Source organism: Eretmochelys imbricata, chromosome 28, assembly GCF_965152235.1.
Source record: "Eretmochelys imbricata isolate rEreImb1 chromosome 28, rEreImb1.hap1, whole genome shotgun sequence".
In the NCBI taxonomy this organism is placed as follows: domain Eukaryota; kingdom Metazoa; phylum Chordata; order Testudines; family Cheloniidae; genus Eretmochelys; species Eretmochelys imbricata.
The window spans coordinates 1,773,424-1,785,084 of record NC_135599.1 but is presented as its reverse complement, the minus strand read 5'-3'; the positions used below and the strand labels follow the sequence as shown (position 1 = coordinate 1,785,084).

General features: G+C 49.1%; 2 pseudogenes; both read left to right on the top strand.

The window, feature by feature from the left end:
• The first annotated feature begins 1,697 nt into the window (after positions 1-1,697).
• On the top strand, positions 1,698-2,840 carry LOC144258211 (zinc finger protein 2-like; annotated as a pseudogene).
• A 3,441-nt stretch (positions 2,841-6,281) lies between these two features.
• On the top strand, positions 6,282-10,807 carry LOC144258210 (uncharacterized; annotated as a pseudogene).
• The last annotated feature ends 854 nt before the right edge of the window (positions 10,808-11,661 follow it).

Below are 11,661 nucleotides of genomic sequence, written 5' to 3'. Positions count from 1 at the left end.
AATCTCCTTCCTTAAAGTTTTTAAGGTCAGGCTTGACAAAGCCCTGGCTGGGATGATTTAATTGGGGATTGGTCCTGCTTTGAGCAGGGGGTTGGACTAGATGACCTCCTGAGGTCCCTTCCAACCCTGATATTCTATGCCCATGATTTCATAGAATCATAGAATATCGAGTCATTTGGTGACTTCTGATTCTTGTGTTATGAGGAGTAAATAACATTTCCTTGTCTACTTTCTCTACACCAGTCATGATTTTATAGACCTCTAGCATATCCCCCCTTAGTCATCTCTTTTCCAAGCTGAAAAGTCCCAGTCTTATTAATCTCTTCTTATATGGAAGCCGTTCTATACCCCTCATCATTTTTGTTGCCCTTTTCTGTACCTTTTCCAATTCCAATAGATCTTTTTTGAGGTGGGGCGACCACACCTGCTCGTAGTATTCAAGATGTGGACGTACCATGGATTTATATAGAGGCAACAGGATATTTTCGGTCTTATTATCTATCCCTCTCTTAATGAGGCCGAACATTCTGTTCACTTTTTGACGCTGCTGCACATTGAGTGGATGTTTTTAGAGAACTCTCCACAATGACTCCATGATCCCTCTCTTCAGTGGTAACAGCTAATTTAGACCCCTCCTCTCTTCTCCACTGCATAGTGCCTAACCTTGCCCCCACATCTCTTCCTTCCCCACTGTGACCCCAGCCACTCCCCTTGAATCCATTCATACATTCCTCACAGCCACAGTGTGACCCCTTCCCTACCACAAACGGGAGCTTTCTTGAGGATGTCATCAGTTGGCAGTGAAACTTCTGGGGGCTTGGAGGCCTCACTTCCCTCTCCGCTGCCTGAAGCAGCCACAGTCTCACTTCCACACAGGCTTCTCAGGTCTTGGAGTCCGTCCCTGCTGAGCTCACGTGGCCTGACCCTGCTTTTTTCACATTCTCCTTTTCCAGAGAAATGTAGAGTCTGTTACTCCTGGAATAGAGCATCTAATTCCCCAGCTGTCTCCACGCCCTGGGGGATTTTCATACCCCCTCCTGTCACACCTGGCTTGCTACATTCCCCAGATCCTCAAAATGTGCTTCCCTGACATCTAAGACCTCTGAGATTCTGCATTCAGTGCCATCCCTCACACTCACTAGCCTCACCTTCCCTATGGGGGTGCCGGAACAGGGAGGGGCCATGCCCCATCACTTTACAAAGTTTGTACTGGCCACAAGGGGCGGAAGGGAGAGGGCAGAGGGGAGGGAGTGAGGTTTTGGGGGGAAGATGAGGCGAAAGGGCAGGGTGGGGGGTCAGCGAGAAGGGGTGGTGAGAGGGCATGGCCTCGGAGAGAAGGGGCAGGGCCAAAGTTCAGAAGTCTGTGGCCCCCTCACTTTTAGGGACCTTCCACCGCTCCTGCTTCCCTATCACTCTCATGATCTTTGTTTCTCTCTGGCATTAGAAGCAGGTTCAGGGTCACTTGCCCTCTGGCTGGAGTCTTTACTTTCTGGGACATGGAGTTTATGTCTCTGTGTTTTAGGAGCCCCTTTGCTGAGAAGTGTCTGGCTGTGTGTGTTCCCAGCAGAGATGGGGATAGTTAAATGCCTCATATGCAGAGTGTCCTACACTTTTGAGTACCTGGGGAGCTGCCTGTGGGATTGTACTGCTGTAAAATGGGCTGGGGTTAAAGTAATAGAATGTTATTTTTATAACAAATGGCCTATGAATTCACCAGGTCTTCCTTGTTTTCTTTCCCCTCAGCAGGGTTTTCAGTTTCCAAACCTGATGTGATCTCCCAGCTGAAACGAGGGGAGGAGCCGTGGGTCCTGGATCTCCAAGGTTTAGAGGAACGAAAGATCCTAAGAGTGTCTGTGCAGGTGAGGGATCATTAAACCAAGATGGTCAGTGCCTGAAGGAAACAGCTGGGATTCCCTACAAAGACATTGTGCGTTCTCTGAGTTCAGGATTGTCCCCAGCAGGTGTCTTATCTTCAGGGCAGCTACCACTCATGGCTTCCTGCCCACCCTGACTGACACCTAGCAATAGATCTCTCCCTGATCTCCCTTCCCCTGAGTGTTTGGATGGGATGTGAAGGGAAAATTGATCCCCCCTACTCTCCCCTATGGGGAAGAGTTTGGGGGAATTCAGTCCCTGATTTATTTTCCCCATCTTTCTGGTATTTAGTTTGGTTTGCTCACCCTTTTTCCAGCTCTGTTTCTGAGGTTTCTCCCTCTATCCGGCTGGTGAGTGAGAACAAGGAGCAGAATCCTCAGCAGGAAGATGCTGAGCAAGTGGAAGCGCATGGGGCATTATTGCAAAGACCCTGAGGGAATTTGTCTGGGAGCCATGAGCAGGGAAAAGCCGGTGAGAGTCAGAGCAGGCCAGAGAGGCTGAAGGGAAACCAGGCAGGGGAAAAAGTGGATAAATCCATTAATTCTCAGGGAATTCACAAGGACCTCAAGGAAACCACAGCCCAGCAGAGACTCCCCACAGGAGAGAGAAACAACACATGCACTGAGTGTGGGAAACACGTCACTTGCCACTCTGGCCTTACTACGCATCAGAGAATCCACACCGGGGAGCGACCCTACAAATGCGGCGAGTGCGGGCAAAGCATCAGTGACAGCTCAGCCCTTCTTACGCATCGGAGAACCCACACAGGAGAGAGACCCTACGAATGCTATCAGTGCAGGAAAACCTTCACTCGGCGGTCGAACCTGATTAGACATCAGAGGATCTATACAAGCGAGGGTCCCTATATATGCGCCGAGTGTGGGAAAACCTTCCATCAGAGCTCGGCCCTTGCTTATCATCAGAGAATCTGCAAAGGAGATAAACACTGTGAAAACCCCGTCTAGGGCTGGCAACAGAGTTTATTTTTTGTTTGTTTGTTTTTGTCCTCTAAGACTTTTGTTAATTCCCAAATATTGACCTTTAAGCTATTTGGCCCCTTTGCTTCACTGTGTTCTCTCAGCTCCCCTAGGCAAGTTGCCTGCTTTTCCCTTTTGCAGTTTGCCCTTTTCTGGGGTAAATCCTGTGGTCCTGTCTATCAATTCCATTGTCCTTTGAGTCTTGGAAGTGTGTGTCCATCAGCCCCAGATGGGGGGGAGAGAGGGGTGACCTCAACTAGCTAAATCTACCTGGGCCTCATGTCCCCTAGGCCAGTGGTTCTCAAGCTTTTTTTTTTTTTTCACGGACCACTTGAAAATTGCTGAGGGTCTCGGCAGGCCACTTAATGATCTTTCCAAATGTTGTTTTTACCATTAGCTAACTATTGGAACGCGCTTTGGATAAAAGTGCTATATACTAAAACCAATAATAATTAACTTTTTTTTGTTCTACAAATAAAAGCACACAATTCATATTTTAATATCAGTAGTCTTACCTTTCTAATGCAATGGTTATGCCCTCTCTCCCCCACCGCGGCAGCCCCCGAGCTGGGGCTGGAAAGGAGGAGGGTCTCTCCCCGGAAGCAGCAGCCCTGGAGCTGGGGAAAGTTGCCTCTTTTTCTGGCTGCCACAGCCCAAATTCCCCCCACTCCCTCTTCTCACTGCACTACCCCCTCCCACCTCCCCCTTATTCTCCCCAAGGCCACCACCTCATCTTACATGTGTGTCTTCTCCAGGGTCCAGGCACCTAATTAGTGGAGCTACGCCTGTCCACTAATTAGGTGGGTGGCCCTTCATTCTCCTGTGTGTGGCCGCCCAAGCGCGCACCTTAGAGGGAACTATCCGCGGACCACCTGAATGGAGCTCACGGACCACAGTTTGAGGACCTCTGCCCTAGGATTTTCCTTGGACTTAGCTAGATCGAGTTAGCTGTCGTGATGTAAAAGCACAACTATTCTTGCTGTAAAGACACAGCCCATGTATAAGGGACGGGGTTGACCCCTGGCCTGATCTTATGACTTGCCTTGTGTCTCCTGGGTGATTTTATGCTTGCTAGGGGTTAAATGACATTATGGGAGTGTAAGATTGGTAGGGGTGCATTGCTCATTAACTTGGAATTTGGGGTGGGAGGGCAAATAGGTAAAGGATTCTGCGCCAGAGAAATGTAAGATAACCCTGACCAAGGCCCAGGATCTGGCAAGAAACCCAAATTGTTCAGTCTCCTGCAATCTCCTCCCCCTGCTGACTCAATGGGTCAGTTTGCTACTTACATGTAAACTGAGACAGATGCACATTCTTTGCTTAGGACAAGTCTGTTTAATAACTTTTACCTAGGCGGGACAGCCTGATTTTGAACAAGGAACATCATACAAAGGAAAAAAGCCAACATCATTCTGGGATGTTGTGATGAAGTGGGAATGTTTTTAATGTTTTCTCTGAATACGGTGTGTGTGCCTCAGTTTCCCCTATGCATTTCTTAAGTATCTAGGTGGTGGGATAAGGGGGTGTGATTGTTGCAGAGCCCTAGAGGGCAAGTGTGATGCTGTCTGCACAGAGAATGGCTGACACCCTGTTTCCTGGCAACTGATTGCCTGAGCCCCTCCACTGCAAGGTGTCAACTGAAGGGGTTGGAGAACAAAGAGATCATGTGGCCTCCTTGCTCGGAGAAGAGACAAGGGCCAGAGGAGGGGCTGGAGGGTGTTTCAGTTTACAGCTGGCTGGGGAGATGGGGGGAGGCACAGAACCTGGGTCTGGGCTCCCCAGCCCCCAAGATGGACCTGACTGAGGGGTCCTGTTTTCTGTACCAACAAGCTTGGTTTTAGACCATGTTCCTGTCGTCTAATAAACCTTCTGTTTTACTGGCTGGCTGAGAGTCCCAGGGAATCGCAGGAAGTGGGGGGTGCAGGGCCCGGACTGCCCCACACTCAGTGACAGATGTATGAGCAGGAGTGTTGTAAGTAAGACAGGAGAAGTAAGAAGTCTAAGGGGCTTCCATAACTTTCTGCCTAATGTTGCTCCATACATATCCCCAGGATAGTATTAACCAGACAGTTGTTAGTTTTCCCAGACATCTCCTGGTGTCTGGGTCTCGGCCTGGGTCTCGGTGGCCCTTGCTTCTGCTGTCAGAGCCTCTGGGGCTTCCTGGTCTGGAGCCTGCAGTGAGTGTCCTTCCTCTTCAGCTGTCAGCCCAGGCTGAGCTGAGCTGCTCCCCTTTATACTCCTGCTACAATTGGAGCATGCCCAGTAGGGCTTGGTGGGCGGGGCTTCCACAGCCCACAATGCAGAGTTAACCGGCCAGACAAAACAGACATCCTGGCACTCCAGGTTGGGGGTCAGGCACCGGGCTGACAACTTGTCCCGTAAAAAACAAAATATGGTACGGAAACAGTGGCTGAGAAATCGACCTTCACTGCAGCGGTTCTCAAACTGTGGGGCGGGACCCCAAAGTGGGTCACGACCCTGTTTTAATGGGCTTGCCTGGGCTGGTATTTAGACTTGCTGGGGTCTGGGGCCGAAGCCCGAGCCACGCCTCCCGGGGCCAAAGCCCAAAGACATCGTCCCTGGGGAATGGGGCTTGGGCTTTGGGATGATTTAATTGGGGATTGGTCCTGCTTTGAGCAGGGGGTTGAACTAGATGACCTCCTGAGGTCCCTTCCAACCCTGATATTCTATGATTCTATGATTCAGCGCTTGGACTTGGGCTTTGCTGCCCCCAACCCTGACCCGCCCCCAGGATGGTGAGACTTGGACTTTGCTCCCTCCCTCCCCCCACCCATGGGGGCTGGGCACCGGCGGGCTCAGGCTTCAGTCCCTCTTCCTGGGGCCGTGTAGTAATTTCTGTTATCAGAAGGGGGTTGTGGTGCAATGAAGTTTGAGAATCGCTGCTTTACTGTGTGCAATGGCCTTCAGGAGTCAAACACCCATATGACTGCCAGTGGTGAAAGCCGAAAGGAAGCCACTGGCATGAAGACTGAAGTGCTCAACACCAAGAGAAAAAACAAATTTGGTTTTTGGAATGTACGGACAATGTACGAGAAAAGGGAAGCTAGCTCAGGTCCCAGCAGAGATGAGACGCTACAGCTCACACATCCTGGGTGTCAGCGAGAGCAGATGGACAGGATCAGGAAGATTAACAACAGCCTCAGTAGAAACTTTGCTGTATTCTGGACGGGATGATGGACAACACCATGAAAGCGTTGCCATCCTTTTGAAGAAGGGAGTGGAGCGGTCCTTGCTTGAGTGGAAATCCATCTGCAGCAGAATTATGAGAGCCAGACTGAAAGGGAAACACAATAACATCACCCTGATTCAGTGCTACGCTCCGACAAATGACTGTGATGAAGAAGCAAAGGACAAACTCTACCTTACACTACAGGAGGAGTTAGAGACACCACGGCACAACCTATCGTCATGGGAGACCTGAATGCCAAGGTCGGTAAGGAGAACAGTGCCAGAGGAATGGGAAGACATGGGTGTGGCACGATGAATGAAAATGGAGAGAGGCTTGTTGACTTCTGCAATGTGAAGGATCTGGTCATCGGCAGAACCCTATTTCAACATTGTGAAATTCACAAGTTGACATGGTGTTCTCCAAATGGCAGAGATAAGAACGAGATTGACCATATGATGATCGATGGCAAATGGCAACACTCATAGACAGATGTGAAAGTGAGAAGGGGAGCAGATGTTCGCAGCGACCACCACCTTAGTGATAGCCTCCATCAAGCTAAAACTGAGAAGTGTGGGGCCACCAAAAAAGGGACATAGCCATTATGCCGTTGACAAGCTAAAGTCCCCTGAAGTACAGAAAGCCTTCGCTCTGCAGTGAAAGAACAGATTTCAGATACTTGCAGACACTGATGAAGAGGAGGAGAAGGCAGATGAGGAGATCAACAAGAAGTGGGACAAAGTAACTACAATCTATGAAAAGAACAGTGAAGCCTGTCTAAGCCAGAGGCAGAAGAGAAGAAAGGAGTGGATTATACCCAGCACATGGAACACCATAGAAACCAGATGAGCCCTGAAGAAAAAAGTTTTAGACATAAAATCCCAGAAGCTAAAGGACAAATACCACGAGCAGTATAGCAAGGCACACCGAGAGATCAAACACCTTGTGAGAACAGACAATTGACATTATATTGATAATCTAGCAACACAAGCCAGGGAGGCAACTGCTCATGGTGAACAAGGAACCATCTACAAAATCTTATCAGTGGTAAACGGCAGACACCAACAAACACTCTCATCAGGGACACAGAAGGCCACCTACTGACAACAGAAAAAGAACAAGAAATGCACTGGACAGAGCATTTCAAAGAATTGCTGGACAGGGATCCACCTATAGAGGAAGCAAACATCCAGGAGGCAGAAGAAGATCTTGATATCAACACAGACACCCCAACAAAGCAAGAGATCATTCAAGCCATCAAATCCTTAAAAAATGGCATGGTATCACACGTTTATCTGTGCCAAGCAAGGTATTGGGTAAGATCATAGTCCAGCTTATATCAGAGGCAGTTGATAGCGTTCTCAGAAAAGAGCAAGCCGGTTTTTGGAAAGGGCGTGCATGCACAGACCAGATCTTCACTCAACGAAACATAATAGAACAATGCTTAGAATGGCAATGGCAACTCTACATAAACTTCTTAGACTTTGAGAAGGCTGTTGATAGCATTCACAGGACCGGCCTATGGAACATATTGTATAATCAACATTATCAAAAGCATCTATTCCAACTTCACATGCAGTGTTGATCACAGTGAGCTCAGTTTTGAAGTCAGAACAGGAGTACATCAGGGGTGTGTCATGTCTGCAATCCTCTTCAGCATTGCCTGGGTAATGTGGCGTACAACAGAAGACGTTCCAAGAGGCATTAACTGGACACCCTTCTCATGCCTTGAAGACTTGGACTTTGCAGATTCTCTCGCTCTCCTATCACATACCCAACACCATATACAAGGAAAAACAACTCAGCCAAGAGGATCTGAGCCCCATCATTGCCGGGAGATGCTGGAGATGGATCGGTCATGTGCTTCAGATGGAAACTGATTCCATCACCAGAATAGCACTAAGATGGACACCTGAAGGCAAGCGAAAACGCGACCACCTGAAAACAACATGGTGACGAGCTGTGGAAGCTGAGCTGAGAAACCTGGGGCACAGCTGGGGAACCATTGAAAGACGTGCCAGAAACAGACAGGAGTGGAGGAGCTTCGTCACTGCCCTAAACGCAAGAGGCATAATGGGAACATGATGTGATGATGAATTCAGGTTCAATGGCCACAGCACATCCCCTTGAGCCAACACTTCACTGTCACAGCAGATTGCAGGAAACCCTCGAGCAGTTAACAGGAACTTAGTCTTGCTGCAGGTGTGTATTTCCATGTCATCGACTCACCAGTTTGGCTTGTGCTGCTCTGAAACTCCAAATCCTACAGGTATTGACTTTTTCAATCCTGGTTTCCCAAAGAGGCAGTGGGTGCTATGTACTAACTGAGATAAATGCCAAGTGACCGAGATCCGTCGGGGGACAAGGAGAACCATAATTTCAGCCCCAGCTGTGTGCAAAAAAAGTTTCAAGAGCAAGATGATTTTGTAAAAAGCTGCATACCATGGGGGGGAGGGCTATGTCTTAGGAACGTCTTTAACAAATCGCCCCATATTTGGACCACTAAGCCTTCCCTGCCCATGAAAAATTTGCCCAGCAAATTACAAGACAATCCGAATACACATGTGGAATTTAGGGTAGTTAGAATAGTTGGTCTTTAAACAGAAAATAATGCTTCCATCGAGCTAGCTGCTGCCTCTCACGGAGGTGGATGACCTATGCTGATAGGAGAACCTTTCTTGTTGCTGTAGCGAGTGTCTACACTGATGCACCACATCAGGACAGTCGCAGGGTCTCAGGTGTAGACAAGCCCTGGGATACGACATTCAGTGACACCCCCAGTCCCTCCTTTTCCTGACTGTGCTGAATCCCTCCAGTCCGTGCTCACCAGTCCCGGCTTTCCTACACCTCTCCCATTGTCTCTGGGTTTCTCTCTGGTGATTAAGAAGCAGGTCTAAGGTGACTTCCCCTCTAGCTGGAGTCTTTACTTCCTGGAACATGGAGTTACTGTCTCTGTGTTTTAGGAGCCCCTTTGCTGAGGAGTGTCTGGCTTTGTGTGTTCCCAGCAGAGATGGGGATAGATAAATCCCTCCTATGCAGAGTGTCCTGCACCTTGGAGCACCTGGGGAGCTTTCCCAAGCATTTTACTGCTTTACAATGGGCTGGCTTAAAACCAATAGACTCTTCTTTGTGACAAATGTCCCATGAACTCCCCTGATCTCCCTTGTTTTCTATCCCCTGAGCAGGGTTTCCCATTTCCAAACCTGATGTGATCTCCCAGCTGGAACGAGGGGAGGAGCCGTGGGTGCTGGATCTCCAGGGCTCTGAGGAAGGAGAGATCCCGAGAGGCGCCTGCGCAGGTGAGGGATCCTTAAACCAATTCAAAAATGCTCCGTGGCTCAAAGAAATACCTGGGACATCCTAAAAAGGCCTTGGGAGCTCTCGGAGTTCAGGAGTATCCCCAGGAGGCCTTGTACCCTATGGGCAGCTATCGCTCATGGCTTCCTACCCATCCTGACTGACACCTGGCAGCAGCTCCCTCCCTGATGGGATGTGGAGGCAGAATTGTTCCCCTCCTCTCTCCTCAAAGGAGAAGAGTTTTGGAGAATTCAGCTACTAGATTTTTTCTGTCTCTCCAGCTCTAATTATGGTTTGATTTCCCCTTTTCCACCCCTGTTTCTGACTTTCCTCTCTCTCTCCAAGGAGGTCCTGGGCTGGTGAGTGAGAATGAGGAGCTGAATCCTGAGCAGGAAGATGCTGAGCAAGTGGAAGCGCACAGGGGATTACCCCAAGGATCCAAAGGGAATGTGTCCAGGCGTCCTGCGAAGGGGAAAGCCTGTGAGAGCCACAACAGGCCAGAGAGGCAGCAGGGAAACCAGCCCAAGGAGAAAGTGGGTAAATCCATTAGTTGTCAGGGGACTCACCAGGTTTCCAAGGAAATCACAGCCCAGCAGGGAATACCTACAGGAGAGAGAAAAAACACATGCCCTGAGTGTGGGAAACACTTCACTCTGAACTCCACCGTCATTAGACATCAGCGGATCCACACAGGAGAGCATCCCTACCAATGCTGTGAGTGCAGGAAACAGTTCAGCGAGAAATCAAACCTTATTACACATCAGACAAGCCACACAAGAGAGAGACCCTATGAGTGCTGTGAGTGCGGGAAAAGCTTCACTCGGAGTTCAACCCTTACTAGACATCACAGAATGCACACAGGAGAAAGCCCTTAGGAATGCTGTGAGTGTGCAAAAAAGTTCACTCTGAGCTCAGTCCTTATTAGTCACCAGAAAATGCACACAGGGGAGCGCCCCATACGTGCTGTGAGTGCGGGCAAACATTCGCTCAGAGCTCAGCCCTATTTAAACATGAGAAGATCCACACAGGAGAGAGACCCTATGAGTGCTCTGAGTATGGGAAACAGTTCAGTGAGAAATCAAGCCTTTTTACAGATCAGACAAGCCACACAAGGGAGAGACCCTATGAGTGCTGTGAGTGCAGGAAAAGTTTCACTTGCAGCTCATCCCTTATTAGACATCAGAGGATCCACACAGGAGAGAGACCATATAAATGTTGTGAGTGTGGGAAAAGTTTCACTTTCAAATCAAACCTTAATATACATCAGAGAATCCACACAGGAGAGCGACCCTATGAATGCCTTGAGTGCGGGGAACAGTCTCATCAATCATCAAAGGATCCACTCACGAGAGCAGCCTGTGAATGCAGGAAAAGTTTCATCTGGAGCTCACACCTTAATAGACATCAGCGATTTCACAGGCTAGAGACACACCATAAAACTTTGTGTAGAGCAGAGAAAAGATTTTTTTAAAGACATTTGCTAATTCCCACATAGCGACTTTTTAGGGCTGTTTGCACCATTTGAGTCACCCTGTTCTCTCAGTTCCCCCAGGTGAGTTGCCTGCTTTTTGTTTTGCAGGTCGCCCTTCTCTGGGGTGAATCCTCTGGTCCTTTCTACCAACTCCCTTCTCCTGAGAGTCATCATGGGAGTGTGTCCCTCCTGCCAGGAGTGTCCGTCAGCCCCAGGTGGGGGAAATAGGGGTGACCTCAAGTAGCTACACTGAGTGAAAATCAACCTGGGCTTTGTCTCCACTAGGATTTTCCATGGGCTCAGCCTGCTGGAGGTGGCGATCCCAGTGCCAACACCCCGCTGTATGTGCCGTGCTGACAAAGCCCAGGCTGGGGTTAGCTCGCACCTTCCCCTTTGACCTGTCCTAATCGATGCCAATTTCATAGTCTAGACAGGCCCTGAGCAGCACCTTTATACTGGCCCCGCTCTAGCAGAGCGAGTGTTAGAGTCACCAAGTTCCCCCTCTGGTGACAGATTGTTTCATTCCCAGTTGTTCTCACGCTGGTCCAGGTTGTGCTGGGCAGCAGTTTTTTTCTTTTTACCATTTCCCTTATTGAAAATTTATTTCAATATAACAAAGAGGAGGAGCAGGAGTGGGACAAATGTATCATTTCAGTCTTTGCAACACTGGCAGGAAATGGGGTGAGTCAGCGGGATTCCCTCCTTCCCCATCACCATCACTAGGCCCGCTCACTCCAGCAGCGCTGGCGTCCATCTGAGCCACAATGGAGCTTATCTACCTATATTCTACCCCTCCACCTCCCAAAGAGTCTCTGCACTTCATAGCAATTTGATCCTAAATCCGACTCGTTAGG